At 51.9% G+C, this 26,646-nt stretch overlaps 5 non-coding genes and 6 pseudogenes across 5 annotated transcripts; 7 read left to right on the plus strand and 4 right to left on the minus strand.

Moving 5' to 3' along the window:
- Positions 1-7,490: 7,490 nt before the first annotated feature.
- On the plus strand, positions 7,491-7,695 carry LOC142260844 (U2 spliceosomal RNA; annotated as a pseudogene).
- Positions 7,696-9,014: 1,319 nt separating this feature from the next.
- LOC142260925 (U2 spliceosomal RNA) lies at positions 9,015-9,199 on the plus strand. The gene has a single exon (XR_012728771.1). It is a non-coding gene; the product is annotated as a U2 spliceosomal RNA (small nuclear RNA).
- A 1,114-nt stretch (positions 9,200-10,313) lies between these two features.
- LOC142260836 (U2 spliceosomal RNA) lies at positions 10,314-10,504 on the plus strand. The gene has a single exon (XR_012728706.1). It is a non-coding gene; the product is annotated as a U2 spliceosomal RNA (small nuclear RNA).
- Positions 10,505-11,618: 1,114 nt separating this feature from the next.
- On the plus strand, positions 11,619-11,722 carry LOC142260981 (U2 spliceosomal RNA; annotated as a pseudogene).
- A 5,430-nt stretch (positions 11,723-17,152) lies between these two features.
- On the plus strand, positions 17,153-17,356 carry LOC142260850 (U2 spliceosomal RNA; annotated as a pseudogene).
- A 1,916-nt stretch (positions 17,357-19,272) lies between these two features.
- Positions 19,273-19,465, plus strand: LOC142260877 (U2 spliceosomal RNA). Its single transcript, XR_012728730.1, has one exon. It is a non-coding gene; the product is annotated as a U2 spliceosomal RNA (small nuclear RNA).
- A 1,114-nt stretch (positions 19,466-20,579) lies between these two features.
- LOC142260832 (U2 spliceosomal RNA) lies at positions 20,580-20,770 on the plus strand. Its single transcript, XR_012728702.1, has one exon. It is a non-coding gene; the product is annotated as a U2 spliceosomal RNA (small nuclear RNA).
- A 1,304-nt stretch (positions 20,771-22,074) lies between these two features.
- On the minus strand, positions 22,075-22,149 carry LOC142260988 (U2 spliceosomal RNA; annotated as a pseudogene).
- A 1,115-nt stretch (positions 22,150-23,264) lies between these two features.
- Positions 23,265-23,458, minus strand: LOC142260868 (U2 spliceosomal RNA). The gene has a single exon (XR_012728722.1). It is a non-coding gene; the product is annotated as a U2 spliceosomal RNA (small nuclear RNA).
- A 1,916-nt stretch (positions 23,459-25,374) lies between these two features.
- Positions 25,375-25,545, minus strand: LOC142260971 (U2 spliceosomal RNA; annotated as a pseudogene).
- An 18-nt stretch (positions 25,546-25,563) lies between these two features.
- LOC142260880 (U2 spliceosomal RNA) lies at positions 25,564-25,766 on the minus strand (annotated as a pseudogene).
- Between the last annotated feature and the right edge of the window lie 880 nt (positions 25,767-26,646).

Consider the following 26,646-nt stretch of genomic DNA (forward strand, 5'->3'; position numbering starts at 1 on the left):
CTTAACCCAGTTTCCAAAAGCAGAACTCGATTCACCTGATTCATATTAGCCCGATTAATGAATTGAAAGAAAGCATACAACTTCATATGCACCTCAATTTGGCCCATTCACTTTTCACACTTCAAACTCCTTTTGCTTTTTATCTTTCACACTTTTTACTTGCTTTATTCATCCAAATGGCAAACTCATCACCACTCAACTTCACCAACTCTGCTATGTCCCATGCAGTATCTTGTTCTCAGGCTAATCTAGATCATGTGCAATTGAATGGAATAGATCCCTTTTGGACAAAGTGGATTCTATTGCTGCTGCTGCAGTGACCACAGGTGTGTTGCAACCTGCTGCGCAGCCTAATACCACAATATAAGGAACGTCAAATACTAAGAATGGGCGGCCTATGAAAGAATTAGTACTTTCATTAAGTATACTAAACCGGCTAATTGGGAATAGACAAACTGTAAAAAGCCCTCTGAGAAAGCCCCTCTCTAACCTTTGTTAGTAAGCTTTTCTGTAGCCTGCCTGTTGATGTATTTTCCGTTTGAACAGTGCACAACATGAAGAGACGGAACACTGGCGGCTTGTCACAATGCCCCCCCGATGACATCACAATAGCGCTGCTGCCTAGAAAGCTAGCTGCGCAGCAGAAATTGCTCTTTGGGTGGGAGGTGGGCTAGTGGAAGGAGGGGTCAAGCCGTTTTTTTCCCGGATGGTAGGGGGATGACAGGACAAGGGATGCGGGGGGTGAGAAGGGTTCAGAGGGCAGGGTTTGGGGGCTGGGAAGTGAAGGGAAAAGATTAGGGTTTGGGGATGATGAAAGGGCTTTCTACAGGTAAGGATGGCAAAGGGTGGCAGTGACGGAAAGTCAGGCGACCTGTCCTGTCCGTCTTTTTGTATCATGAATTGGAAAGACTGCAAGGGGCAGGGGAGGTGCTTGTGCCCAAAAGGAGGAGTTATTCAGATTCATTGCAGTGGGCGGCGGCTGCAAAACGCACCATTCTTCGTGTTTTTGCTGTGCAAAGCAGCCTTTTCAAGGGTTGGCTTGGGTGACAAAATGTCTTCTGTAGGCGTGGGTTTGTCTCCCGCTCACTCTCTCTCCCTAACATGTGTCCGGCATAGGCCAGGGTGCCACTCGAGGCCCAAACCAATTCTGGTTATCGCTTCTCGGCCTTTTGGCTAAGATCAAGTGTAGTGTTGTTCGAAGAGGTGGTTTAAGCTCCAGGCCACCTTAGTACAATGATACAATGCACACTGGAAGGTTGCGCTTGCTAGTACTCTGGGTGGATAGTATATTCATCTAGAGGAAAACATGGCCCTACCAGGATCGAGGCTATTAGACTGAGTAAGGGTGGGGGGCTATGGTACAACGTGCCCCAGGACTGACGACCCTGGAGTGAGTCTGAGCTTGCTGGCTTGGGACCCCGGCAAGCCTTGGGCTCTGTAGCACACCGTACCTTGCCTTTTCATACTTTTTGAGCATATTACCCTATCCCGGCCTTCTGGCTAGGAAGGGAAATTTTTACAATCCCGGTCGGAGGTCTGGTCAGCTTTGGGCTGAGAAACTAACACCCGGTTGGAGGTCTGGGTCAGCTTCGGCTGAGAAACCAACACCCGGTTGGAGGTCTGGGTCAGCTTCGGCTGAGAAACCAACACCCGGTTGGAGGTCCGGTTAGCCTTGGGCTGAGAAACCAACACCGGTTGACGGTCCGGGCAGTTTCGGCTGCGAAACCAACAACTAGTAGCTCTCTACTCCACTTGGGTAAGATGCCTGGGTGGACGCTGGGAGCAACGACAAGGCTCAACCAGGCTTCGGCTTGGGGGAGCACCGAAGATCCCTGACCCTTGCTGTGGCCTTCTGGCTCGGAGGGACGGGGTTGATTTTTGGGGACCCTCTCCTCACGGTGGGGTCCACACGAATCCTAGCCTTTGCACTGTTTTTGGTGTGACTTCGGTCATGCATTTTTTGTGGTGCTTTGGAAAGCTTCATTAAATCAAAAATCTGTTCTTATCAGAACAAACTGAGCTAGCTACACTTGACGAGATACGATCAGGGAGACGAGCTCCAAAGCCCAGCCGAGACCGGAAGAGGGAGATCGGACGGAAGAAGAGCTTGGCAGAAAGAAGCAAGAAGACGAAGGCTCGGAGAAGACTTGGGGAGACCAGAGGAACTTCGAGGAGGAACACAGCGGGAGAAGACACCCGGAGAAGAATCCAAGATCCAGCTCCGGGAACTCAAGCAGGAACCAGCCATGGCAAGCAAGCCAGAGAAGGCAGCCAAGAAGGCTCAGGACCCAGGGACCTCCAGGAAGGCTCATCCAGAGGCTTCTTCGGCCCAAGAGGCCCATACCTCCGACGCCAGCCAGCCGGAGGGAGCCCGGACGCCGCCTGAAAAGGCTCCAACCCTGGAGCCTTGGATGCGGCAGACGGTCGCCCTGAAGCTAAAGGCGGTGGATGGTAGGTTGCCGGACATGTCCAGCGACGTGTTCTGCAAGAAGATGATTCTGGATCAGGGCTTCTCCAGGGCGGAAACCCTGAGTGTCCAGACCTTCATGACTGGCATTTTTCTGGTAACCTTTGCCACGGTGAATGCCTGCAGGAGATACTGGGAGGCGATGAACGCAGCGATGCCGGACTCCCCTTTTCATTCCTTTTTAGGATCCTGTCCTATACAGAGGGATGAGAAGAGGATCACGGTCTCCATGCGGAACCCGCACACCCCAGGAAGAGACATCTCCACGTTCCTGGGACGTCTCTGCACAGTGGTGAGGGAGCCATCCCACATCCTTAACGGCAACGGATTCTGGACGGGTAAGTGGTCAGTAACCGTTCGACTCTACAGGGAACCAGCATCCGAGGATGGTCTCCAGCACCTGCCCCCGACATTCTCTCTGGGAAACTCCTTTGGTCTCATCTACTACCCGGACATGCCACACAACTGCAGGAAATGTGGCGGGAAAGGGCATTCGATGAAGACCTGCAAGGAGGACGCCTGCAGGGTTTGCCGGGTGACAGGACACAGCTCCAAGGACTGCCCAAAGAAGAAGACTTGCAACCTATGTGGACAGGCGGACCACCTTTACAAGGACTGCCCACAGCGGGAGAAATCCTGGGCAAGGGTTGCCGCGGCGACCCAGTATCGGATAGTCACAGCTTCGTCGACCAAGGCAGCTACGACCAAGGCCACAGAGGCCAAGGACAAGGCGGCCAAGAACCCGGCGACCGTGGCTCCAGCCGATGCCCCAGCAGCCACGGAGTCCAGGGAAAAGAAGGGTAAGAAAACTGTTGCCCCCTCCCTGGTCCCCCCCCCTGTCACCCCTGTCCAAACCCCTCCCCCCCCGGCCAACCCTACTGAGGATTCCACTACCTCCACCTCATTTCCCTACTCCTCAGTTGGTCTCCTCACCCCCCCCCCAAAGCCCACTCTCCCTCCCCAGACCATGAGAGCAGAGGGCCTCAGCACTCTTGCACTTTTCACCGAGGAGGATTTTCCAGCTCTTGTCTCCTCAGGTACAGGCCAAAGGAAAAGGAAGGTGGAAGATAGTCCTGTCGCAGAACCTTCCAAGCTGTTCATTGTGGACCCCAATCCACCCCAGGAAGAGGAGGATGGCCTCCTCCCAGAACCGGACGTGTTGGAGCAGATGGTGGAGTCCCTTGTGGCCGAAGAAGAAATGGAGGAGTCGGAAGCCACTGAGGCACCATCCCTGCTTGATCAGCTAGCAGAAGAGGGTCTGCTGGAGATACCCTTACCAGCAGGTGCCAAAGAGGAAGAACCGCCCGACCGGAGTGGTAACTAAGGCACACCGCCTGCTCTAACTTTCTCTTTCCTCCAATGACTGCTAACATTAACATCTTTTCCATTAATGTTAGGAGCATCAGAGACAAGTTCCGACGTCAGACAATTTTTACGTTCCTTAACACTCAGTCTAGTGATGTATTTTTCCTGCAGGAATGCTCCCTTCCCTCCTCTAGGTCCTTCAACCATCTGGCCAGGGAGTGGACCCATGGCCCATCCTACTGGTCTGGCGGGGGCGACTGTAGGTCCGCGGGGGTCGCCGTGCTGATCAGGGGAAGCGCCTTCACATTGGACTCTGTTCAGGAAATCGTCTGCGGCAGGTTACTGCTCGTGGATGGCACCTGGGCGGGAGAACCTGTCAGGTTCATCAATGTGTATGCTTCTCCTGTGAAGAGCGATCGACTGGAGCTCCTCCAAGCCCTGCGCCCTCAGCTCGCTACCGCCAGGACGGTAGTGATGGCCGGGGATTTCAACTGCCCGATTGAGGAGGATGGACGCAGTTCTGGAACGGCTGCCAAGTTGGACGTCACATCCAAACTGCTCATTGAGATGGTGACCGAAGCCTCTCTTGTGGACGTTGTTGGCTCCATCGGACACGGATCCGTGAACTATTCATGGTGCCGATCCGATGGCTCGCTGCGTTCCAGGATTGACTTTGTGTTTACCTCTCGGGCGGTTGGGCGGAGTGGGCACTCGATGGTCCCCTGCTTCTTCTCTGACCACAGAGCCATTCACTTTCAAGGTGTGCTGGGCCATGGCTTCCCCATTGGCCCGGGCTCCTGGAAGCTGAACTGCTCTCTGCTGGAAAAGGGTGAGATTCTGGAGGAGCTTAGAGCTGCCTACTCCACGTGGCGGGCCTACAAGGCGGGCTTCCAGTCTGTTTCTGACTGGTGGGAATACGTTAAACTCGAGTTCCGTTTCTTCTTTCAGGCAAAGAGTCAACAACAGGCGTGTCTGAAGAGGAGGGACTTCAGGAGACTCCAGCGTGAGCTGCGTTCCCTGCAGGACCTTCTTCGATGCGGCTGGGACGTGAGAGAGGAGCTGGAGGAGACTAAGAGGAGCCTGAAAAGGCACTTCGAGGAGGAGTCCGAGCGAATTGTCTTCCGTTCCAAAGTGGAGAACCTGGAGAAGGGTGAGAAATGTAACTCGTTCTTTTTCAGGAAACTCCACGCCGGTCACACGCCCATGAATGAACTACGAGACGAGAGTGGAAACATGCGACGCGGGAAAGAGAACGTGATGAAGGTCGTCAGCGACTTCTACAGCGAACTCTACGCCCGCAAGACTACTGACCCCGAGGCCGCCGATAAGTTCCTGTCAGGTATCACTAACCATCTTGACCCTGCAGACGCGGCGGCCATGGATGTTCCTCTGACGGTGGACGAGCTGCTCTCGGCCGCCAAATCCTTTAGTTCTGGCAGGACACCGGGCAGTGACGGCCTCCCAGCAGAGCTCTATGTAGCGCTGGGAGACCTAATCTGTCCGGACCTGTTAGGGCTGTATGAGGAGATGGTGGTGGAGGGCAGAATGCCTCCATCTCTGAGGGAAGGAATGGTCACGATCCTGTACAAGCGTAAAGGAGAGAGGTGCGACCTGAAGAATTGGCGTCCCATCACCCTTCTGAACGTCGACTACAAGATCCTGGCCAAGACGATGGCAACGAGATTGAAGACTGTTATCGGACGGATCATCCACCCGGATCAGACCTGCGGCATCCCCGGACGTCGCATCGCAGACAGCCTGGCTCTCATGCGGGACACGGTCGAGTACATCAAAGCCCGCCGGGTGCACGCAGCCCTGATCTCGTTGGATCAGGAAAAGGCCTTCGACCGTGTTTCCCATGAGTTCCTGGGCAAAGCTCTGCACAGGTTAGGTTTGGGTAACATGTTTTGCTTGTATGTCCAACTAATGTATTTTGATATTCACAGCTCGGTGTTGGTAAACGGCTGGAAGACTGACCCCTTCCCGGTCCTCTCAGGGGTCAGACAAGGCTGTCCTCTGTCACCTCTTCTTTTTGTTTGTGTTATAGAACTCTTTGCAGAGGCTATCCGGCGGAATGGAGAGATCAGAGGGATCACCGCACCAGGACCAGAACGCTTCGAGGTCAAGTGCTCGCTCTACATGGACGACGTGACCGTCTTCTGCGCGGACCGGCGCTCAGTCGACACCCTCGTCCAGACCTGTGAGACCTTCGGACGGGCTTCGGGAGCCAAAGTCAACTGCGGGAAGTCGGAAGCCATGCTCTTCGGGGACTGGCAGCCGGCCTCTTCCGCCCCCTTCCCTTTCAGCATCCAGCCGGATTTCATCAAGGTTCTTGGAGTCTGGTTCGGGAAGGAAGGAGCAGCCCTCAAGTCCTGGGAGGAACGCTTGACCAAGATCACCCAACGGATCGGTCTGTGGAGCCTCAGACGCCTCACCTGTGAGGGCAAAGCACTGGTCCTGCGTAACGAGGTACTGCCCGTGCTGCAGTACACGGCCCAGGCCTGGCCCCCCCTTGCCACCGTGTGCAGGGCCATTACCAGGACGGTGTTTCGTTTTGTCTGGGGATCCAAGATGGACAGAGTAAAGCGGAGCATCATGTACAAGGATCCTCGCAAGGGTGGGAAGGGCGTACCCGATATCCCCACCCTCCTGCGATCCTCCTTCGTATGTGACTGCGTTCGCCGAACTCTGCGAGTCAAGAGAGGTTCCGCGGGTGGGTCCATGTCTCGCTTCTTCCTGCTCCCCCTTTGGAGACGGTTAGGCTGGGACAAGTGGGACAGCTCCTTCCCCTACAACTGGACGGCGCCATGGTTCTACGGAGACGTGGTTCGGTTTGTGAGGGAACACCAACTGGAGGGACTCAAGCCCGATTTGTGGAAGCCAAAGACTATCCACAAACTCATCAGAGCCAAGGACGAAATGGAGAACATTCCAGGACTTCATCACGACACACTGGAGACTGTTTGGACAAACGTGTCATCGGCTGGATTGACCAACGGGCACAAGGACTTGTCATGGATGGCGATACAGGGCGGACTGCCCGTCCGGTCATTCATGCACGCCCGGAACCTGTGCAAAACCCGGTACTGCCCAAGGTGCCCCTTCGTGGAGGAAACATCGCTGCACGCCTTTTGGGACTGCCGTTTCGCACAGCGCCTGTTGGTTGCCCTGGAGGATGACCTGAGGTACTCCGTCCCCAGAGGGAGCCTATCGTACCATTCCGTACTTTATGGACTCTTCCCTGGGACTCACACCGTTGGAGCCATCCAGGAGGCTTGGCGCCTTATGAACTGCTTTAAGGACGCTATTTGGGTCGCCAGGAACCGGCTCATCTTGAAGAGGGAGAGGATGTCTATCCAGGATTGCCGCAGGCTGATCCACAGCCTGCTCAGAGACTATTCCATCATGGACAGTCCGGACGACAGCGCCGAGGAGGAGGTTTAGACCTCTTCCATGCCCCCTCCCTCCTTTTCCCGTTATGTGCGTCTTTCAATAAAGCTTCGGGCCTGTGATTTCCCCACCCTATCCCCCTTTTCCCCTACCCCCATCCCCCAATCGCCGGTTCGTCGTTATTTATGGTCTAACTTTTTCTTTCAGCTTGAGTGTTATGGATAAGCATAGGAGTGTGATGTATAGTTTAGTGCGTCGTACTCTATGGCTATGTAAGAAGGATTGTATAGTTCTGTGTGTACGGGGCTGCGGCACTGTACACGGTTTGTTACCTTTTTGTGAGTAGTGCATGATAATAAAGATGCTGTTAAATCAAAAAATCTGTTCTTATCAGTTTAATATCTGATACGTCCCCTATCTGGGGACCATATATTAAATGGATTTTTAGAACAGGGAGATGGAAAAAGAGCTTGCTCTGTCCACTCCACGCATTGACCTGGTATTGCAGTACCTCCAGGAACGGTGCACCCCTTCTTAACCCAGTTTCCAAAAGCAGAACTCAATTCACCTGATTCATATTAGCACGATTAACGAATTGAAAGAAAGCAAGCAACTTCATATGCACCTCAATTTGGCCCATTCACTTTTCACTTTTTACTTGCTTTATTCATCCAAATAGCAAACTCATCACCACTCAACTTCACCAACTCTGCTATGTCCCGTGCAGTATCTTGTTCTCAGTCTAATCTAGATCATGTGCAATTGAATGGAATAGATCCCTTTTGGACAAAGTGGAGTCAGCTGCTGCAGTGACCACAGGTGTGTTGCAACCTGCTGCATAGCCTGATACCGCAATATAAGGAACGTCAAATACTAAGAATGGGCGACCTATGAAAGAATTAGTACTTTCATTAAGTATACTAAACCGGCTAATTGGGAATAGACAAACTGTAAAAAGCCCTCTGAGAAAGCCCCCCCTCTAACCTTTGTTAGTACGCTTTTCTGTGGTCTGCCTGTTGATGTATTTTCCGTTTGAACAGTGCACAACATGAAGAGACGGAACACTGGCGGCTTGTCACAATGCCCCCCGATGACATCACAATAGCGCTGCTGCCTAGAAAGACAGCTGCACAGCAGAAATTGCTCTTTGGGTAGGAGGGTGGGCTAGTGGAAGGAGGGGTCAAGCCGTTTTTTTCCCGGGTGGTAGGGGGATCACAGGACAAGGGATGCGGGGGGTGAGAAGGGTTCAGAGGGCAGGGTTTGGGGGCTGGGAAGTGAAGGGAAAAGATTAGGGTTTGGGGATGATGAAAGGGCTTTCTACAGGTAAGGATGGCAAAGGGTGGCAGTGACGGAAAGTCAGGCGACCTGTCCTGTCCGTCTTTTTGTATCATGAATTGGAAAGACTGCAAGGGGCAGGGGAGGTGCTTGTGCCCAAAAGGAGGAGTTATTCAGATTCATTGCAGTGGGCGGCGGCTGCAAAGCGCACCATTCTTCGTGTTTTTGCTGTGCAAAGCAGCCTTTTCAAGGGTTGGCTTGGGTGACAAAATGTCTTCTGTAGGCGTGGGTTTGTCTCCCTCTCACTCTCTCTCCCTAAGATGTGTCCGGCTGAGGCCAGGGTGCCACTCGAGGCCCAAACCAATTCTGGTTATCGCTTCTCGGCCTTTTGGCTCAGATCAAGTGTAGTCCCTTCGTTGGGTTTGCCTTGGTCTTGGCTGGGAGGGGCCCGGGCTTGCACAACCGCCGGCCTCGGGGATTGTTGCGCCTTTTGGTGCTTACGTCCCCTTATGGCTGGTGGTTCCTGGGCTCGGGAGGCGATCACCTGCGGCACTGTGCTTTTGTGTGGTGGCCGTTGACCGTTTTCTGAAATTTGCGGATGTAATCTCATCTGTTCTTATCAGTTTAATATCTGATACGTCCCCTATCTGGGGACCATATATTAAATGGATTTTTAGAACAGGGAGATGGAAAAAGAGCTTGCTCTGTCCACTCCACGCATTGACCTGGTATTGCAGTACCTCCAGGAACGGTGCACCCCTTCTTAACCCAGTTTCCAAAAGCAGAACTCAATTCACCTGATTCATATTAGCACGATTAACGAATTGAAAGAAAGCAAGCAACTTCATATGCACCTCAATTTGGCCCATTCACTTTTCACTTTTTACTTGCTTTATTCATCCAAATAGCAAACTCATCACCACTCAACTTCACCAACTCTGCTATGTCCCGTGCAGTATCTTGTTCTCAGTCTAATCTAGATCATGTGCAATTGAATGGAATAGATCCCTTTTGGACAAAGTGGAGTCAGCTGCTGCAGTGACCACAGGTGTGTTGCAACCTGCTGCATAGCCTGATACCGCAATATAAGGAACGTCAAATACTAAGAATGGGCGACCTATGAAAGAATTAGTACTTTCATTAAGTATACTAAACCGGCTAATTGGGAATAGACAAACTGTAAAAAGCCCTCTGAGAAAGCCCCCCCTCTAACCTTTGTTAGTACGCTTTTCTGTGGTCTGCCTGTTGATGTATTTTCCGTTTGAACAGTGCACAACATGAAGAGACGGAACACTGGCGGCTTGTCACAATGCCCCCCGATGACATCACAATAGCGCTGCTGCCTAGAAAGACAGCTGCACAGCAGAAATTGCTCTTTGGGTAGGAGGGTGGGCTAGTGGAAGGAGGGGTCAAGCCGTTTTTTTCCCGGGTGGTAGGGGGATCACAGGACAAGGGATGCGGGGGGTGAGAAGGGTTCAGAGGGCAGGGTTTGGGGGCTGGGAAGTGAAGGGAAAAGATTAGGGTTTGGGGATGATGAAAGGGCTTTCTACAGGTAAGGATGGCAAAGGGTGGCAGTGACGGAAAGTCAGGCGACCTGTCCTGTCCGTCTTTTTGTATCATGAATTGGAAAGACTGCAAGGGGCAGGGGAGGTGCTTGTGCCCAAAAGGAGGAGTTATTCAGATTCATTGCAGTGGGCGGCGGCTGCAAAGCGCACCATTCTTCGTGTTTTTGCTGTGCAAAGCAGCCTTTTCAAGGGTTGGCTTGGGTGACAAAATGTCTTCTGTAGGCGTGGGTTTGTCTCCCTCTCACTCTCTCTCCCTAAGATGTGTCCGGCTGAGGCCAGGGTGCCACTCGAGGCCCAAACCAATTCTGGTTATCGCTTCTCGGCCTTTTGGCTAAGATCAACTGTAGTATCTGTTCTTATCAGTTTAATATCTGATACGTCCCCTATCTGGGGACCATATATTAAATGGATTTTTAGAACAGGGAGATGGAAAAAGAGCTTGCTCTGTCCACTCCACGCATTGACCTGGTATTGCAGTACCTCCAGGAACGGTGCACTCCTTCTTAACCCAGTTTCCAAAAGCAGAACTCAATTCACCTGATTCATATTAGCACGATTAACGAATTGAAAGAAAGCAAGCAACTTCATATGCACCTCAATTTGGCCCATTCACTTTTCACTTTTTACTTGCTTTATTCATCCAAATAGCAAACTCATCACCACTCAACTTCACCAACTCTGCTATGTCCCGTGCAGTATCTTGTTCTCAGTCTAATCTAGATCATGTGCAATTGAATGGAATAGATCCCTTTTGGACAAAGTGGAGTCAGCTGCTGCAGTGACCACAGGTGTGTTGCAACCTGCTGCATAGCCTGATACCGCAATATAAGGAACGTCAAATACTAAGAATGGGCGACCTATGAAAGAATTAGTACTTTCATTAAGTATACTAAACCGGCTAATTGGGAATAGACAAACTGTAAAAAGCCCTCTGAGAAAGCCCCCCCTCTAACCTTTGTTAGTACGCTTTTCTGTGGTCTGCCTGTTGATGTATTTTCCGTTTGAACAGTGCACAACATGAAGAGACGGAACACTGGCGGCTTGTCACAATGCCCCCCGATGACATCACAATAGCGCTGCTGCCTAGAAAGACAGCTGCACAGCAGAAATTGCTCTTTGGGTAGGAGGGTGGGCTAGTGGAAGGAGGGGTCAAGCCGTTTTTTTCCCGGGTGGTAGGGGGATCACAGGACAAGGGATGCGGGGGGTGAGAAGGGTTCAGAGGGCAGGGTTTGGGGGCTGGGAAGTGAAGGGAAAAGATTAGGGTTTGGGGATGATGAAAGGGCTTTCTACAGGTAAGGATGGCAAAGGGTGGCAGTGACGGAAAGTCAGGCGACCTGTCCTGTCCGTCTTTTTGTATCATGAATTGGAAAGACTGCAAGGGGCAGGGGAGGTGCTTGTGCCCAAAAGGAGGAGTTATTCAGATTCATTGCAGTGGGCGGCGGCTGCAAAGCGCACCATTCTTCGTGTTTTTGCTGTGCAAAGCAGCCTTTTCAAGGGTTGGCTTGGGTGACAAAATGTCTTCTGTAGGCGTGGGTTTGTCTCCCTCTCACTCTCTCTCCCTAAGATGTGTCCGGCTGAGGCCAGGGTGCCACTCGAGGCCCAAACCAATTCTGGTTATCGCTTCTCGGCCTTTTGGCTAAGATCAAGTGTAGTATCTGTTCTTATCAGAACAAACTGAGCTAGCTACACTTGACGAGATACGATCAGGGAGACAAGCTCCGAAGCCCAGCCGAGACCGAAAGAGGGAGATCGAACGGAAGAAGAGCTTGGCAGAAAGAAGCAAGAAGACGAAGGCTCGGAGAAGACTTGGGGAGACCAGAGGAACTTCGAGGAGGAACACAGCGGGAGAAGACACCCGGAGAAGAATCCAAGATCCAGCTCCGGGAACTCAAGCAGGAACCAGCCATGGCAAGCAAGCCAGAGAAGGCAGCCAAGAAGGCTCAGGACCCAGGGACCTCCAGGAAGGCTCATCCAGAGGCTTCTTCGGCCCAAGAGGCCCCTACCTCCGACGCCAGCCAGCCGGAGGGAGCCCGGACGCCGCCTGAAGAGGCTCCAACCCTGGAGCCTTGGATGCGGCAGACGGTCGCCCTGAAGCTGAAGGCGGTGGATGGTAGGTTGCCGGACATGTCCAGCGACGTGTTCTGCAAGAAGATGATTCTGGATCAGGGCTTCTCCAGGGCGGAAACCCTGAGTGTCCAGACCTTCATGACTGGCATTTTTCTGGTAACCTTTGCCACGGTGAATGCCTGCAGGAGATACTGGGAGGCGATGAACGCAGCGATGCCGGACTCCCCTTTTCATTCTTTTTTAGGATCCTGTCCTATACAGAGGGATGAGAAGAGGATCACGGTCTCCATGCGGAACCCGCACACCCCAGGAAGAGACATCTCCACGTTCCTGGGACGTCTCTGCACAGTGGTGAGGGAGCCATCCCACATCCTTAACGGCAACGGATTCTGGACGGGTAAGTGGTCAGTAACCGTTCGACTCCACAGGGAACCAGCATCCGAGGATGGTCTCCAGCACCTGCCCCCGACATTCTCTCTGGGAAACTCCTTTGGTCTCATCTACTACCCGGACATGCCACACAACTGCAGGAAATGTGGCGGGAAAGGGCATTCGATGAAGACCTGCAAGGAGGACGCCTGCAGGGTTTGCCGGGTGACAGGACACAGCTCCAAGGACTGCCCAAAGAAGAAGACTTGCAACCTATGTGGACAGGCGGACCACCTTTACAAGGACTGCCCACAGCGGGAGAAATCCTGGGCAAGGGTTGCCGCGGCGACCCAGTATCGGGTAGTCACAGCTTCGTCGACCAAGGCAGCTACGACCAAGGCCACAGAGGCCAAGGACAAGGCGGCCAAGAACCCAGCGACTGTGGCTCCAGCCGATGCCCCAGCAGCCACGGAGTCCAGGGAAAAGAAGGGTAAGAAAACTGTTGCCCCCTCCCTGGCCCCCCCCCCCTGTCACCCCTGTCCAAACCCCTCCCCCCCCGGCCAACCCTACTGAGGATTCCACTACCTCCACCTCATTTCCCTACTCCTCAGTTGGTCTCCTCACCCCCCCCCCAAAGCCCACTCTCCCTCCCCAGACCATGAGAGCAGAGGGCCTCAGCACTCTTGCACTTTTCACCGAGGAGGATTTTCCAGCTCTTGTCTCCTCAGGTACAGGCCAAAGGAAAAGGAAGGTGGAAGATAGTCCTGTCGCAGAACCTTCCAAGCTGTTCATTGTGGACCCCAATCCACCCCAGGAAGAGGAGGATGGCCTCCTCCCAGAACCGGACGTGTTGGAGCAGATGGTGGAGTCCCTTGTGGCCGAAGAAGAAATGGAGGAGTCGGAAGCCACTGAGGCACCATCCCTGCTCGATCAGCTAGAAGAAGAGGGTCTGCTGGAGATACCCTTACCAGCAGGTGCCAAAGAGGAAGAACCGCCCGACCGGAGTGGTAACTAAGGCACACCGCCTGCTCTAACTTTCTCTTTCCTCCAATGACTGCTAACATTAACATCTTTTCCATTAATGTTAGGAGCATCAGAGACAAGTTCCGACGTCAGACAATTTTTGCGTTCCTTAACACTCAGTCTAGTGATGTATTTTTCCTGCAGGAATGCTCCCTTCCCTCCTCTAGGTCCTTCAACCATCTGGCCAGGGAGTGGACCCATGGCCCATCCTACTGGTCTGGCGGGGGCGACTGTAGGTCCGCGGGGGTCGCCGTGCTGATCAGGGGAAGCGCCTTCACATTGGACTCTGTTCAGGAAATCGTCTGCGGCAGGTTACTGCTCGTGGATGGCACCTGGGCGGGAGAACCTGTCAGGTTCATCAATGTGTATGCTTCTCCTGTGAAGAGCGATCGACTGGAGCTCCTCCAAGCCCTGCGCCCTCAGCTCGCTACCGCCAGGACGGTAGTGATGGCCAGGGATTTCAACTGCCCGATCGAGGAGGATGGACGCAGTTCTGGAACGGCTGCCAAGTTGGACGTCACATCCAAACTGCTCATTGAGATGGTGACCGAAGCCTCTCTTGTGGACGTTGTTGGCTCCATCGGACACGGATCCGTGAACTATTCATGGTGCCGATCCGATGGCTCGCTGCGTTCCAGGATTGACTTTGTGTTTACCTCTCGGGCGGTTGGGCGGAGTGGGCACTCGATGGTCCCCTGCTTCTTCTCTGACCACAGAGCCATTCACTTTCAAGGTGTGCTGGGCCATGGCTTCCCCATTGGCCCGGGCTCCTGGAAGCTGAACTGCTCTCTGCTGGAAAAGGGTGAGATTCTGGAGGAGCTTAGAGCTGCCTACTCCACGTGGCGGGCCTACAAGGCGGGCTTCCAGTCTGTTTCTGACTGGTGGGAATACGTTAAACTCGAGTTCCGTTTCTTCTTTCAGGCAAAGAGTCAACAACAGGCGTGTCTGAAGAGGAGGGACTTCAGGAGACTCCAGCGTGAGCTGCGTTCCCTGCAGGACCTTCTTCGATGCGGCTGGGACGTGAGAGAGGAGCTGGAGGAGACTAAGAGGAGCCTGAAAAGGCACTTCGAGGAGGAGTCCGAGCGAATTGTCTTCCGTTCCAAAGTGGAGAACCTGGAGAAGGGTGAGAAATGTAACTCGTTCTTTTTCAGGAAACTCCACGCCGGTCACACGCCCATGAATGAACTACGAGACGAGAGTGGAAGCATACGACGCGGGAAAGAGAACGTGATGAAGGTCGTCAGCGACTTCTACAGCGAACTCTACGCCCGCAAGACTACTGACCCCGAGGCCGCCGATAAGTTCCTGTCAGGTATCACTAACCATCTTGACCCTGCAGACGCGGCGGCCATGGACGTTCCTCTGACGGTGGACGAGCTGCTCTCGGCCGCCAAATCCTTTAGTTCTGGCAGGACACCGGGCAGTGACGGCCTCCCAGCAGAGCTCTATGTAGCGCTGGGAGACCTAATCTGTCCGGACCTGTTAGGGCTGTATGAGGAGATGGTGGTGGAGGGCAGAATGCCTCCATCTCTGAGGGAAGGAATGGTCACGATCCTGTACAAGCGTAAAGGAGAGAGGTGCGACCTGAAGAATTGGCGTCCCATCACCCTTCTGAATGTCGACTACAAGATCCTGGCCAAGACGATGGCAACGAGACTGAAGACGGTTATCGGACGGATCATCCACCCAGATCAGACCTGCGGCATCCCCGGACGTCGCATCGCAGACAGCCTGGCTCTCATGCGGGACACGGTCGAGTACATCAAAGCCCGCCGGGTGCACGCAGCCCTGATCTCGTTGGATCAGGAAAAGGCCTTCGACCGTGTTTCCCATGAGTTCCTGGGCAAAGCTCTGCACAGGTTAGGTTTGGGTAACATGTTTTGTTTGTATGTCCAACTAATGTATTTTGATATTCACAGCTCGGTGTTGGTAAACGGCTGGAAGACTGACCCCTTCCCGGTCCTCTCAGGGGTCAGACAAGGCTGTCCTCTGTCACCTCTTCTTTTTGTTTGTGTTATAGAACTCTTTGCAGAGGCTATCCGGCGGAATGGAGAGATCAGAGGGATCACCGCACCAGGACCAGAACGCTTCGAGGTCAAGTGCTCGCTCTACATGGACGACGTGACCGTCTTCTGCGCGGACCGGCGCTCAGTCGACACCCTCGTCCAGACCTGTGAGACCTTCGGACGGGCTTCGGGAGCCAAAGTCAACTGCGGGAAGTCGGAAGCCATGCTCTTCGGGGACTGGCAGCCGGCCTCTTCCGCCCCCTTCCCTTTCAGCATCCAGCCGGATTTCATCAAGGTTCTTGGAGTCTGGTTCGGGAAGGAAGGAGCAGCCCTCAAGTCCTGGGAGGAACGCTTGACCAAGATCACCCAACGGATCGGTCTGTGGAGCCTCAGACGCCTCACCTGTGAGGGCAAAGCACTGGTCCTGCGTAACGAGGTACTGCCCGTGCTGCAGTACACGGCCCAGGCCTGGCCCCCCCTTGCCACCGTGTGCAGGGCCATTACCAGGACGGTGTTTCGTTTTGTCTGGGGATCCAAGATGGACAGAGTAAAGCGGAGCATCATGTACAAGGATCCTCGCAAGGGTGGGAAGGGCGTACCCGATATCCCCACCCTCCTGCGATCCTCCTTCGTATGTGACTGCGTTCGCCGAACTCTGCGAGTCAAGAGAGGTTCCGCGGGTGGGTCCATGTCTCGCTTCTTCCTGCTCCCCCTTTGGAGACGGTTAGGCTGGGATAAGTGGGACAGCTCCTTCCCCTACAACTGGACGGCGCCATGGTTCTACGGAGACGTGGTTCGGTTTGTGAGGGAACACCAACTGGAGGGACTCAAGCCTGATTTGTGGAAGCCAAAGACTATCCACAAACTCATCAGAGCCAAGGACGAAATGGAGAACATTCCAGGACTTCATCACGACACACTGGAGACTGTTTGGACAAACGTGTCATCGGCTGGATTGACCAACGGGCACAAGGACTTGTCATGGATGGCGATACAGGGCGGACTGCCCGTCCGGTCATTCATGCACGCCCGGAACCTGTGCAAAACCCGGTACTGCCCAAGGTGCCCCTTCGTGGAGGAAACATCGCTGCACGCCTTTTGGGACTGCCGTTTCGCACAGCGCCTGTTGGTTGCCCTGGAGGATGACCTGAGGAACTCCGTCCCCAGAGGGAGCCTATCGTACCATTCCGTACTTTATGGACTCTTCCCTGGGACTCACACCGTTGGAGCCATCCAGGAGGCTTGGCGCCTTATGAACTGCTTTAAGGACGCTATTTGGGTCGCCAGGAACCGGCTCATCTTGAAGAGGGAGAGGATGTCTATCCAGGATTGCCGCAGGCTGATCCACAGCCTGCTCAGAGACTATTCCATCATGGACAGTCCGGACGACAGCGCCGAGCAGGAGGTTTAGACCTCTTCCATGCCCCCTCCCTCCTTTTCCCGTTATGTGCGTCTTTCAATAAAGCTTCGGGCCTGTGACTTCCCCACCCTATCCCCCTTTTCCCCTACCCCGATCCCCCAATCGCCGGTTCGTCGTTATTTATTGTCTAACTTTTTCTTTCAGCTTGAGTGTTATGGATAAGCATAGGAGCGTGATGTATAGTTTAGTGCGTCGTACTCTATGGCTATGTAAGAAGGATTGTATATTTCTGTGTGTACGGGGCTGCGGCACTGTACACGGTTTGTTACCTTTTTGTGAGTAGTGCATGATAATAAAGATGCTGTTAAATCAAAAATCTGTTCTTATCAGTTTAATATCTGATACGTCCCCTATCTGGGGACCATATATTAAATGGATTTTTAGAACAGGGAGATGGAAAAAGAGCTTGCTCTGTCCACTCCACGCATTGACCTGGTATTGCAGTACCTCCAGGAACGGTGCACCCCTTCTTAACCCAGTTTCCAAAAGCAGAACTCAATTCACCTGATTCATATTAGCACGATTAACGAATTGAAAGAAAGCAAGCAACTTCATATGCACCTCAATTTGGCCCATTCACTTTTCACTTTTTACTTGCTTTATTCATCCAAATAGCAAACTCATCACCACTCAACTTCACCAACTCTGCTATGTCCCGTGCAGTATCTTGTTCTCAGTCTAATCTAGATCATGTGCAATTGAATGGAATAGATCCCTTTTGGACAAAGTGGAGTCAGCTGCTGCAGTGACCACAGGTGTGTTGCAACCTGCTGCATAGCCTGATACCGCAATATAAGGAACGTCAAATACTAAGAATGGGCGACCTATGAAAGAATTAGTACTTTCATTAAGTATACTAAACCGGCTAATTGGGAATAGACAAACTGTAAAAAGCCCTCTGAGAAAGCCCCCCCTCTAACCTTTGTTAGTACGCTTTTCTGTGGTCTGCCTGTTGATGTATTTTCCGTTTGAACAGTGCACAACATGAAGAGACGGAACACTGGCGGCTTGTCACAATGCCCCCCGATGACATCACAATAGCGCTGCTGCCTAGAAAGACAGCTGCACAGCAGAAATTGCTCTTTGGGTAGGAGGGTGGGCTAGTGGAAGGAGGGGTCAAGCCGTTTTTTTCCCGGGTGGTAGGGGGATCACAGGACAAGGGATGCGGGGGGTGAGAAGGGTTCAGAGGGCAGGGTTTGGGGGCTGGGAAGTGAAGGGAAAAGATTAGGGTTTGGGGATGATGAAAGGGCTTTCTACAGGTAAGGATGGCAAAGGGTGGCAGTGACGGAAAGTCAGGCGACCTGTCCTGTCCGTCTTTTTGTATCATGAATTGGAAAGACTGCAAGGGGCAGGGGAGGTGCTTGTGCCCAAAAGGAGGAGTTATTCAGATTCATTGCAGTGGGCGGCGGCTGCAAAGCGCACCATTCTTCGTGTTTTTGCTGTGCAAAGCAGCCTTTTCAAGGGTTGGCTTGGGTGACAAAATGTCTTCTGTAGGCGTGGGTTTGTCTCCCTCTCACTCTCTCTCCCTAAGATGTGTCCGGCTGAGGCCAGGGTGCCACTCGAGGCCCAAACCAATTCTGGTTATCGCTTCTCGGCCTTTTGGCTAAGATCAAGTGTAGTGTTGTTCGAAGAGGTGGTTTAAGCTCCAGGCCACCTTAGTACAATGATACAATGCACACTGGAAGGTTGCGCTTGCTAGTACTCTGGGTGGATAGTATATTCATCTAGAGGAAAACATGGCCCTACCAGGATCGAGGCTATTAGACTGAGTAAGGGTGGGGGGCTATGGTACAACGTGCCCCAGGACTGACGACCCTGGAGTGAGTCTGAGCTTGCTGGCTTGGGACCCCGGCAAGCCTTGGGCTCTGTAGCACACCGTACCTTGCCTTTTCATACTTTTTGAGCATATTACCCTATCCCGGCCTTCTGGCTAGGAAGGGAAATTTTTATAATCCCGGTCGGAGGTCTGGTCAGCTTTGGGCTGAGAAACTAACACCCGGTTGGAGGTCAGGGTCAGCTTCGGCTGAGAAACCAACACCCGGTTGGAGGTCTGGGTCAGCTTTGGCTGAGAAACCAACACCCGGTTGGAGGTCCGGTTAGCCTTGGGCTGAGAAACCAACACCGGTTGACGGTCCGGGCAGTTGCGGCTGCGAAACCAACAACTAGTAGCTCTCTACTCCACTTGGGTAAGATGCCTGGGTGGACGCTGGGAGCAACGACAAGGCTCAACCAGGCTTCGGCTTGGGGGAGCACCGAAGATCCCTGACCCTTGCTGTGGCCTTCTGGCTCGGAGGGACGGGGTTGATTTTTGGGGACCCTCTACTCACGGTGGGGTCCACACGAATCCTAGCCTTTGCACTGTTTTTGGTGTGACTTCGGTCATGCATTTTTTGTGGTGCTTTGGAAAGCTTCATTAAATCAAAAATCTGTTCTTATCAGTTTAATATCTGATACGTTCCCTATCTGGGGACCATATATTAAATGGATTTTTAGAACAGGGAGATGGAAAAAGAGCTTGCTCTGTCCACTCCACGCATTGACCTGGTATTGCAGTACCTCCAGGAACGGTGCACCCCTTCTTAACCCAGTTTCCAAAAGCAGAACTCAATTCACCTGATTCATATTAGCACGATTAACGAATTGAAAGAAAGCAAGCAACTTCATATGCACCTCAATTTGGCCCATTCACTTTTCACTTTTTACTTGCTTTATTCATCCAAATAGCAAACTCATCACCACTCAACTTCACCAACTCTGCTATGTCCCGTGCAGTATCTTGTTCTCAGTCTAATCTAGATCATGTGCAATTGAATGGAATAGATCCCTTTTGGACAAAGTGGAGTCAGCTGCTGCAGTGACCACAGGTGTGTTGCAACCTGCTGCATAGCCTGATACCGCAATATAAGGAACGTCAAATACTAAGAATGGGCGACCTATGAAAGAATTAGTACTTTCATTAAGTATACTAAACCGGCTAATTGGGAATAGACAAACTGTAAAAAGCCCTCTGAGAAAGCCCCCCCTCTAACCTTTGTTAGTACGCTTTTCTGTGGTCTGCCTGTTGATGTATTTTCCGTTTGAACAGTGCACAACATGAAGAGACGGAACACTGGCGGCTTGTCACAATGCCCCCCGATGACATCACAATAGCGCTGCTGCCTAGAAAGACAGCTGCACAGCAGAAATTGCTCTTTGGGTAGGAGGGTGGGCTAGTGGAAGGAGGGGTCAAGCCGTTTTTTTCCCGGGTGGTAGGGGGATCACAGGACAAGGGATGCGGGGGGTGAGAAGGGTTCAGAGGGCAGGGTTTGGGGGCTGGGAAGTGAAGGGAAAAGATTAGGGTTTGGGGATGATGAAAGGGCTTTCTACAGGTAAGGATGGCAAAGGGTGGCAGTGACGGAAAGTCAGGCGACCTGTCCTGTCCGTCTTTTTGTATCATGAATTGGAAAGACTGCAAGGGGCAGGGGAGGTGCTTGTGCCCAAAAGGAGGAGTTATTCAGATTCATTGCAGTGGGCGGCGGCTGCAAAGCGCACCATTCTTCGTGTTTTTGCTGTGCAAAGCAGCCTTTTCAAGGGTTGGCTTGGGTGACAAAATGTCTTCTGTAGGCGTGGGTTTGTCTCCCTCTCACTCTCTCTCCCTAAGATGTGTCCGGCTGAGGCCAGGGTGCCACTCGAGGCCCAAACCAATTCTGGTTATCGCTTCTCGGCCTTTTGGCTAAGATCAAGTGTAGTATCTGTTCTTATCAGTTTAATATCTGATACGTCCCCTACCTGGGGACCATATATTAAATGGATTTTTAGAACAGGGAGATGGAAAAAGAGCTTGCTCTGTCCACTCCACGCATTGACCTGGTATTGCAGTACCTCCAGGAACGGTGCACCCCTTCTTAACCCAGTTTCCAAAAGCAGAACTCAATTCACCTGATTCATATTAGCACGATTAACGAATTGAAAGAAAGCAAGCAACTTCATATGCACCTCAATTTGGCCCATTCACTTTTCACTTTTTACTTGCTTTATTCATCCAAATAGCAAACTCATCACCACTCAACTTCACCAACTCTGCTATGTCCCGTGCAGTATCTTGTTCTCAGTCTAATCTAGATCATGTGCAATTGAATGGAATAGATCCCTTTTGGACAAAGTGGAGTCAGCTGCTGCAGTGACCACAGGTGTGTTGCAACCTGCTGCATAGCCTGATACCGCAATATAAGGAACGTCAAATACTAAGAATGGGCGACCTATGAAAGAATTAGTACTTTCATTAAGTATACTAAACCGGCTAATTGGGAATAGACAAACTGTAAAAAGCCCTCTGAGAAAGCCCCCCCTCTAACCTTTGTTAGTACGCTTTTCTGTGGTCTGCCTGTTGATGTATTTTCCGTTTGAACAGTGCACAACATGAAGAGACGGAACACTGGCGGCTTGTCACAATGCCCCCCGATGACATCACAATAGCGCTGCTGCCTAGAAAACAAGCTGCGCAGAAGAAGTTGTTCTTTGGGTGGGAGGGTGGGCTAGTGGAAGGAGGGGGCAATCTCTTTTTTTCCCGGGTGGTAGGGGGATGACAGGAGAAGGGAAGCGGGTGGTGAGAAAGGTACAGAGGGCAGGGTTTGGGGGCTGGGAAGGAAAGGGAAAAGATTAGGGTTTGGGGATGATGAAAGGGCTTTCTACGGGTAAGGATGGCAAAGGGTGGCAGTGACGGAAAGTCAGGCAACCTGTCCTGTCCGTCTTTTTGTATCGTGAATTGGAAAGACTGCAAGGGGGAGGGGAGTTGCTTGCGCCCTAAAGGAGGAGTTATTCAGATTCATTGCAGTGGGCGGCGGCTGCAAAACGCACCATTCTTCTTGTTTTGGCTCTGCAAAGCAGCCTTTTCAAGGGTTGGCTTGGGTGACAAAATGTCTTGTGTAGGCGTGGGTTTGTCTCCCTCTCGCTCTCTCTCCCTAAGATGTGTCCGGCATAGGCCAGGGTGCCACTCGAGGCCCAAACCAATTCTGGTTATCGCTTCTCGGCCTTTTGGCTAAGATCAAGTGTAGTCCCTTCATTGGGTTTGCCTTGGTCTTGGCTGGGAGGGGCCCGGGCTTGCACAACCGCCGGCCTCGGGGATTGTTGCGCCTTTTGGTGCTTACGTCCCCTTATGGCTGGTGGTTCCTGGGCTCGGGAGGCGATCACCTGCGGCACTGCGCTTTTGTGTGGTGGCCGATGACCGTTTACTGATAAGAACAGATACTACACTTGATCTTAGCCAAAAGGCCGAGAAGCGATAACCAGAATTGGTTTGGGCCTCGAGTGGCACCCTGGCCTCAGCCGGACACATCTTAGGGAGAGAGAGTGAGAGGGAGACAAACCCACGCCTACAGAAGACATTTTGTCACCCAAGCCAACCCTTGAAAAGGCTGCTTTGCACAGCAAAAACACGAAGAATGGTGCGCTTTGCAGCCGCCGCCCACTGCAATGAATCTGAATAACTCCTCCTTTTGGGCACAAGCACCTCCCCTGCCCCTTGCAGTCTTTCCAATTCATGATACAAAAAGACGGACAGGACAGGTCGCCTGACTTTCCGTCACTGCCACCCTTTGCCATCCTTACCTGTAGAAAGCCCTTTCATCATCCCCAAACCCTAATCTTTTCCCTTCACTTCCCAGCCCCCAAACCCTGCCCTCTGAACCCTTCTCACCCCCCGCATCCCTTGTCCTGTGATCCCCCTACCACCCGGGAAAAAAACGGCTTGACCCCTCCTTCCACTAGCCCACCCTCCTACCCAAAGAGCAATTTCTGCTGTGCAGCTGTCTTTCTAGGCAGCAGCGCTATTGTGATGTCATCGGGGGGGCATTATGACAAGCCGCCAGTGTTCCGTCTCTTCATGTTGTGCACTGTTCAAACGGAAAATACATCAACAGGCAGACCACAGAAAAGCGTACTAACAAAGGTTAGAGGGGGGGCTTTCTCAGAGGGCTTTTTACAGTTTGTCTATTCCCAATTAGCCGGTTTAGTATACTTAATGAAAGTACTAATTCTTTCATAGGTCGCCCATTCTTAGTATTTGACGTTCCTTATATTGCGGTATCAGGCTATGCAGCAGGTTGCAACACACCTGTGGTCACTGCAGCAGCTGACTCCACTTTGTCCAAAAGGGATCTATTCCATTCAATTGCACATGATCTAGATTAGACTGAGAACAAGATACTGCACGGGACATAGCAGAGTTGGTGAAGTTGAGTGGTGATGAGTTTGCTATTTGGATGAATAAAGCAAGTAAAAAGTGAAAAGTGAATGGGCCAAATTGAGGTGCATATGAAGTTGCTTGCTTTCTTTCAATTCGTTAATCGTGCTAATATGAATCAGGTGAATTGAGTTCTGCTTTTGGAAACTGGGTTAAGAAGGGGTGCACCGTTCCTGGAGGTACTGCAATACCAGGTCAATGCGTGGAGTGGACAGAGCAAGCTCTTTTTCCATCTCCCTGTTCTAAAAATCCATTTAATATATGGTCCCCAGATAGGGGACGTATCAGATATTAAACTGATAAGAACAGATTTTTTGATTTAATGAAGCTTTCCAAAGCACCACAAAAAATGCATGACCGAAGTCACACCAAAAACAGTGCAAAGGCTAGGATTCGTGTGGACCCCACCGTGAGGAGAGGGTCCCCAAAAATCAACCCCGTCCCTCCGAGCCAGAAGGCCACAGCAAGGGTTAGGGATCTTCGGTGCTCCCCCAAGCCGAAGCCTGGTTGAGCCTTGTCGTTGCTCCCAGCGTCCACCCAGGCATCTTACCCAAGTGGAGTAGAGAGCTACTAGTTGTTGGTTTCGCAGCCGAAACTGCCCGGACCGTCAACCGGTGTTGGTTTCTCAGCCCAAGGCTAACCGGACCTCCAACCGGGTGTTGGTTTCTCAGCCGAAGCTGACCCAGACATCCAACCGGGTGTTGGTTTTTCAGCCGAAGCTGACCCGGACCTCCAACCGGGTGTTAGTTTCTCAGCCCAAAGCTGACCAGACCTCCGACCGGGATTATAAAAATTTCCCTTCCTAGCCAGAAGGCCGGGATAGGGTAATATGCTCAAAAAGTATGAAAAGGCAAGGTACGGTGTGCTACAGAGCCCAAGGCTTGCCGGGGTCCCAAGCCAGCAAGCTCAGACTCACTCCAGGGTCGTCAGTCCTGGGGCACGTTGTACCATAGCCCCCCATCCTTACTCAGTCTAATAGCCTCGATCCTGGTAGGGCCATGTTTTCCACTAGATGAATATACTATCCACCCAGTGTACTAGCAAGCGCAACCTTCCAGTGTGCATTGTATCATTGTGCTAAGGTGGCCTGGAGCTTAAACCACCTCTTCGAACAACACTACACTTGATCTTAGCCAAAAGGCCGAGAAGCGATAACCAGAATTGGTTTGGGCCTCGAGTGGCACCCTGGCCTCAGCCGGACACATCTTAGGGAGAGAGAGTGAGAGGGAGACAAACCCACGCCTACAGAAGACATTTTGTCACCCAAGCCAACCCTTGAAAAGGCTGCTTTGCACAGCAAAAACACGAAGAATGGTGCGCTTTGCAGCCGCCGCCCACTGCAATGAATCTGAATAACTCCTCCTTTTGGGCACAAGCACCTCCCCTGCCCCTTGCAGTCTTTCCAATTCATGATACAAAAAGACGGACAGGACAGGTCGCCTGACTTTCCGTCACTGCCACCCTTTGCCATCCTTACCTGTAGAAAGCCCTTTCATCATCCCCAAACCCTAATCTTTTCCCTTCACTTCCCAGCCCCCAAACCCTGCCCTCTGAACCCTTCTCACCCCCCGCATCCCTTGTCCTGTGATCCCCCTACCACCCGGGAAAAAAACGGCTTGACCCCTCCTTCCACTAGCCCACCCTCCTACCCAAAGAGCAATTTCTGCTGTGCAGCTGTCTTTCTAGGCAGCAGCGCTATTGTGATGTCATCGGGGGGCATTGTGACAAGCCGCCAGTGTTCCGTCTCTTCATGTTGTGCACTGTTCAAACGGAAAATACATCAACAGGCAGACCACAGAAAAGCGTACTAACAAAGGTTAGAGGGGGGGCTTTCTCAGAGGGCTTTTTACAGTTTGTCTATTCCCAATTAGCCGGTTTAGTATACTTAATGAAAGTACTAATTCTTTCATAGGTCGCCCATTCTTAGTATTTGACGTTCCTTATATTGCGGTATCAGGCTATGCAGCAGGTTGCAACACACCTGTGGTCACTGCAGCAGCTGACTCCACTTTGTCCAAAAGGGATCTATTCCATTCAATTGCACATGATCTAGATTAGACTGAGAACAAGATACTGCACGGGACATAGCAGAGTTGGTGAAGTTGAGTGGTGATGAGTTTGCTATTTGGATGAATAAAGCAAGTAAAAAGTGAAAAGTGAATGGGCCAAATTGAGGTGCATATGAAGTTGCTTGCTTTCTTTCAATTCGTTAATCGTGCTAATATGAATCAGGTGAATTGAGTTCTGCTTTTGGAAACTGGGTTAAGAAGGGGTGCACCGTTCCTGGAGGTACTGCAATACCAGGTAAATGCGTGGAGTGGACAGAGCAAGCTCTTTTTCCATCTCCCTGTTCTAAAAATCCATTTAATATATGGTCCCCAGATAGGGGACGTATCAGATATTAAACTGATAAGAACAGATTTTTTTTTTTTTTTTTTTTTTTTTTTTTTTTTTTTTTTTGGTGCACCGTTCCTGGAGGTACTGCAATACCAGGTCAATGCGTGGAGTGGACAGAGCAAGCTCTTTTTCCATCTCCCTGTTCTAAAAATCCATTTAATATATGGTCCCCAGATAGGGGACGTATCAGATATTAAACTGATAAGAACAGATTTTGATTTAACAGCATCTTTATTATCATGCACTACTCACAAAAAGGTAACAAACCGTGTACAGTGCCGCAGCCCCGTACACACAGAAATATACAATCCTTCTTACATAGCCATAGAGTACGACGCACTAAACTATACATCACGCTCCTATGCTTATCCATAACACTCAAGCTGAAAGAAAAAGTTAGACAATAAATAACGACGAACCGGCGATTGGGGGATGGGGGTAGGGGAAAAGGGGGATAGGGTGGGGAAATCACAGGCCCGAAGCTTTATTGAAAGACGCACATAACGGGAAAAGGAGGGAGGGGGCATGGAAGAGGTCTAAACCTCCTCCTCGGCGCTGTCGTCCGGACTGTCCATGATGGAATAGTCTCTGAGCAGGCTGTGGATCAGCCTGCGGCAATCCTGGATAGACATCCTCTCCCTCTTCAAGATGAGCCGGTTCCTGGCGACCCAAATAGCGTCCTTAAAGCAGTTCATAAGGCGCCAAGCCTCCTGGATGGCTCCAACGGTGTGAGTCCCAGGGAAGAGTCCATAAAGTACGGAATGGTACGATAGGCTCCCTCTGGGGACGGAGTTCCTCAGGTCATCCTCCAGGGCAACCAACAGGCGCTGTGCGAAACGGCAGTCCCAAAAGGCGTGCAGCGATGTTTCCTCCACGAAGGGGCACCTTGGGCAGTACCGGGTTTTGCACAGGTTCCGGGCGTGCATGAATGACCGGACGGGCAGTCCGCCCTGTATCGCCATCCATGACAAGTCCTTGTGCCCGTTGGTCAATCCAGCCGATGACACGTTTGTCCAAACAGTCTCCAGTGTGTCGTGATGAAGTCCTGGAATGTTCTCCATTTCGTCCTTGGCTCTGATGAGTTTGTGGATAGTCTTTGGCTTCCACAAATCAGGCTTGAGTCCCTCCAGTTGGTGTTCCCT

The sequence above is a fragment of the Anomaloglossus baeobatrachus genome, unplaced genomic scaffold (assembly GCF_048569485.1).
Source record: "Anomaloglossus baeobatrachus isolate aAnoBae1 unplaced genomic scaffold, aAnoBae1.hap1 Scaffold_201, whole genome shotgun sequence".
Taxonomy (NCBI): Eukaryota; Metazoa; Chordata; class Amphibia; order Anura; family Aromobatidae; genus Anomaloglossus; species Anomaloglossus baeobatrachus.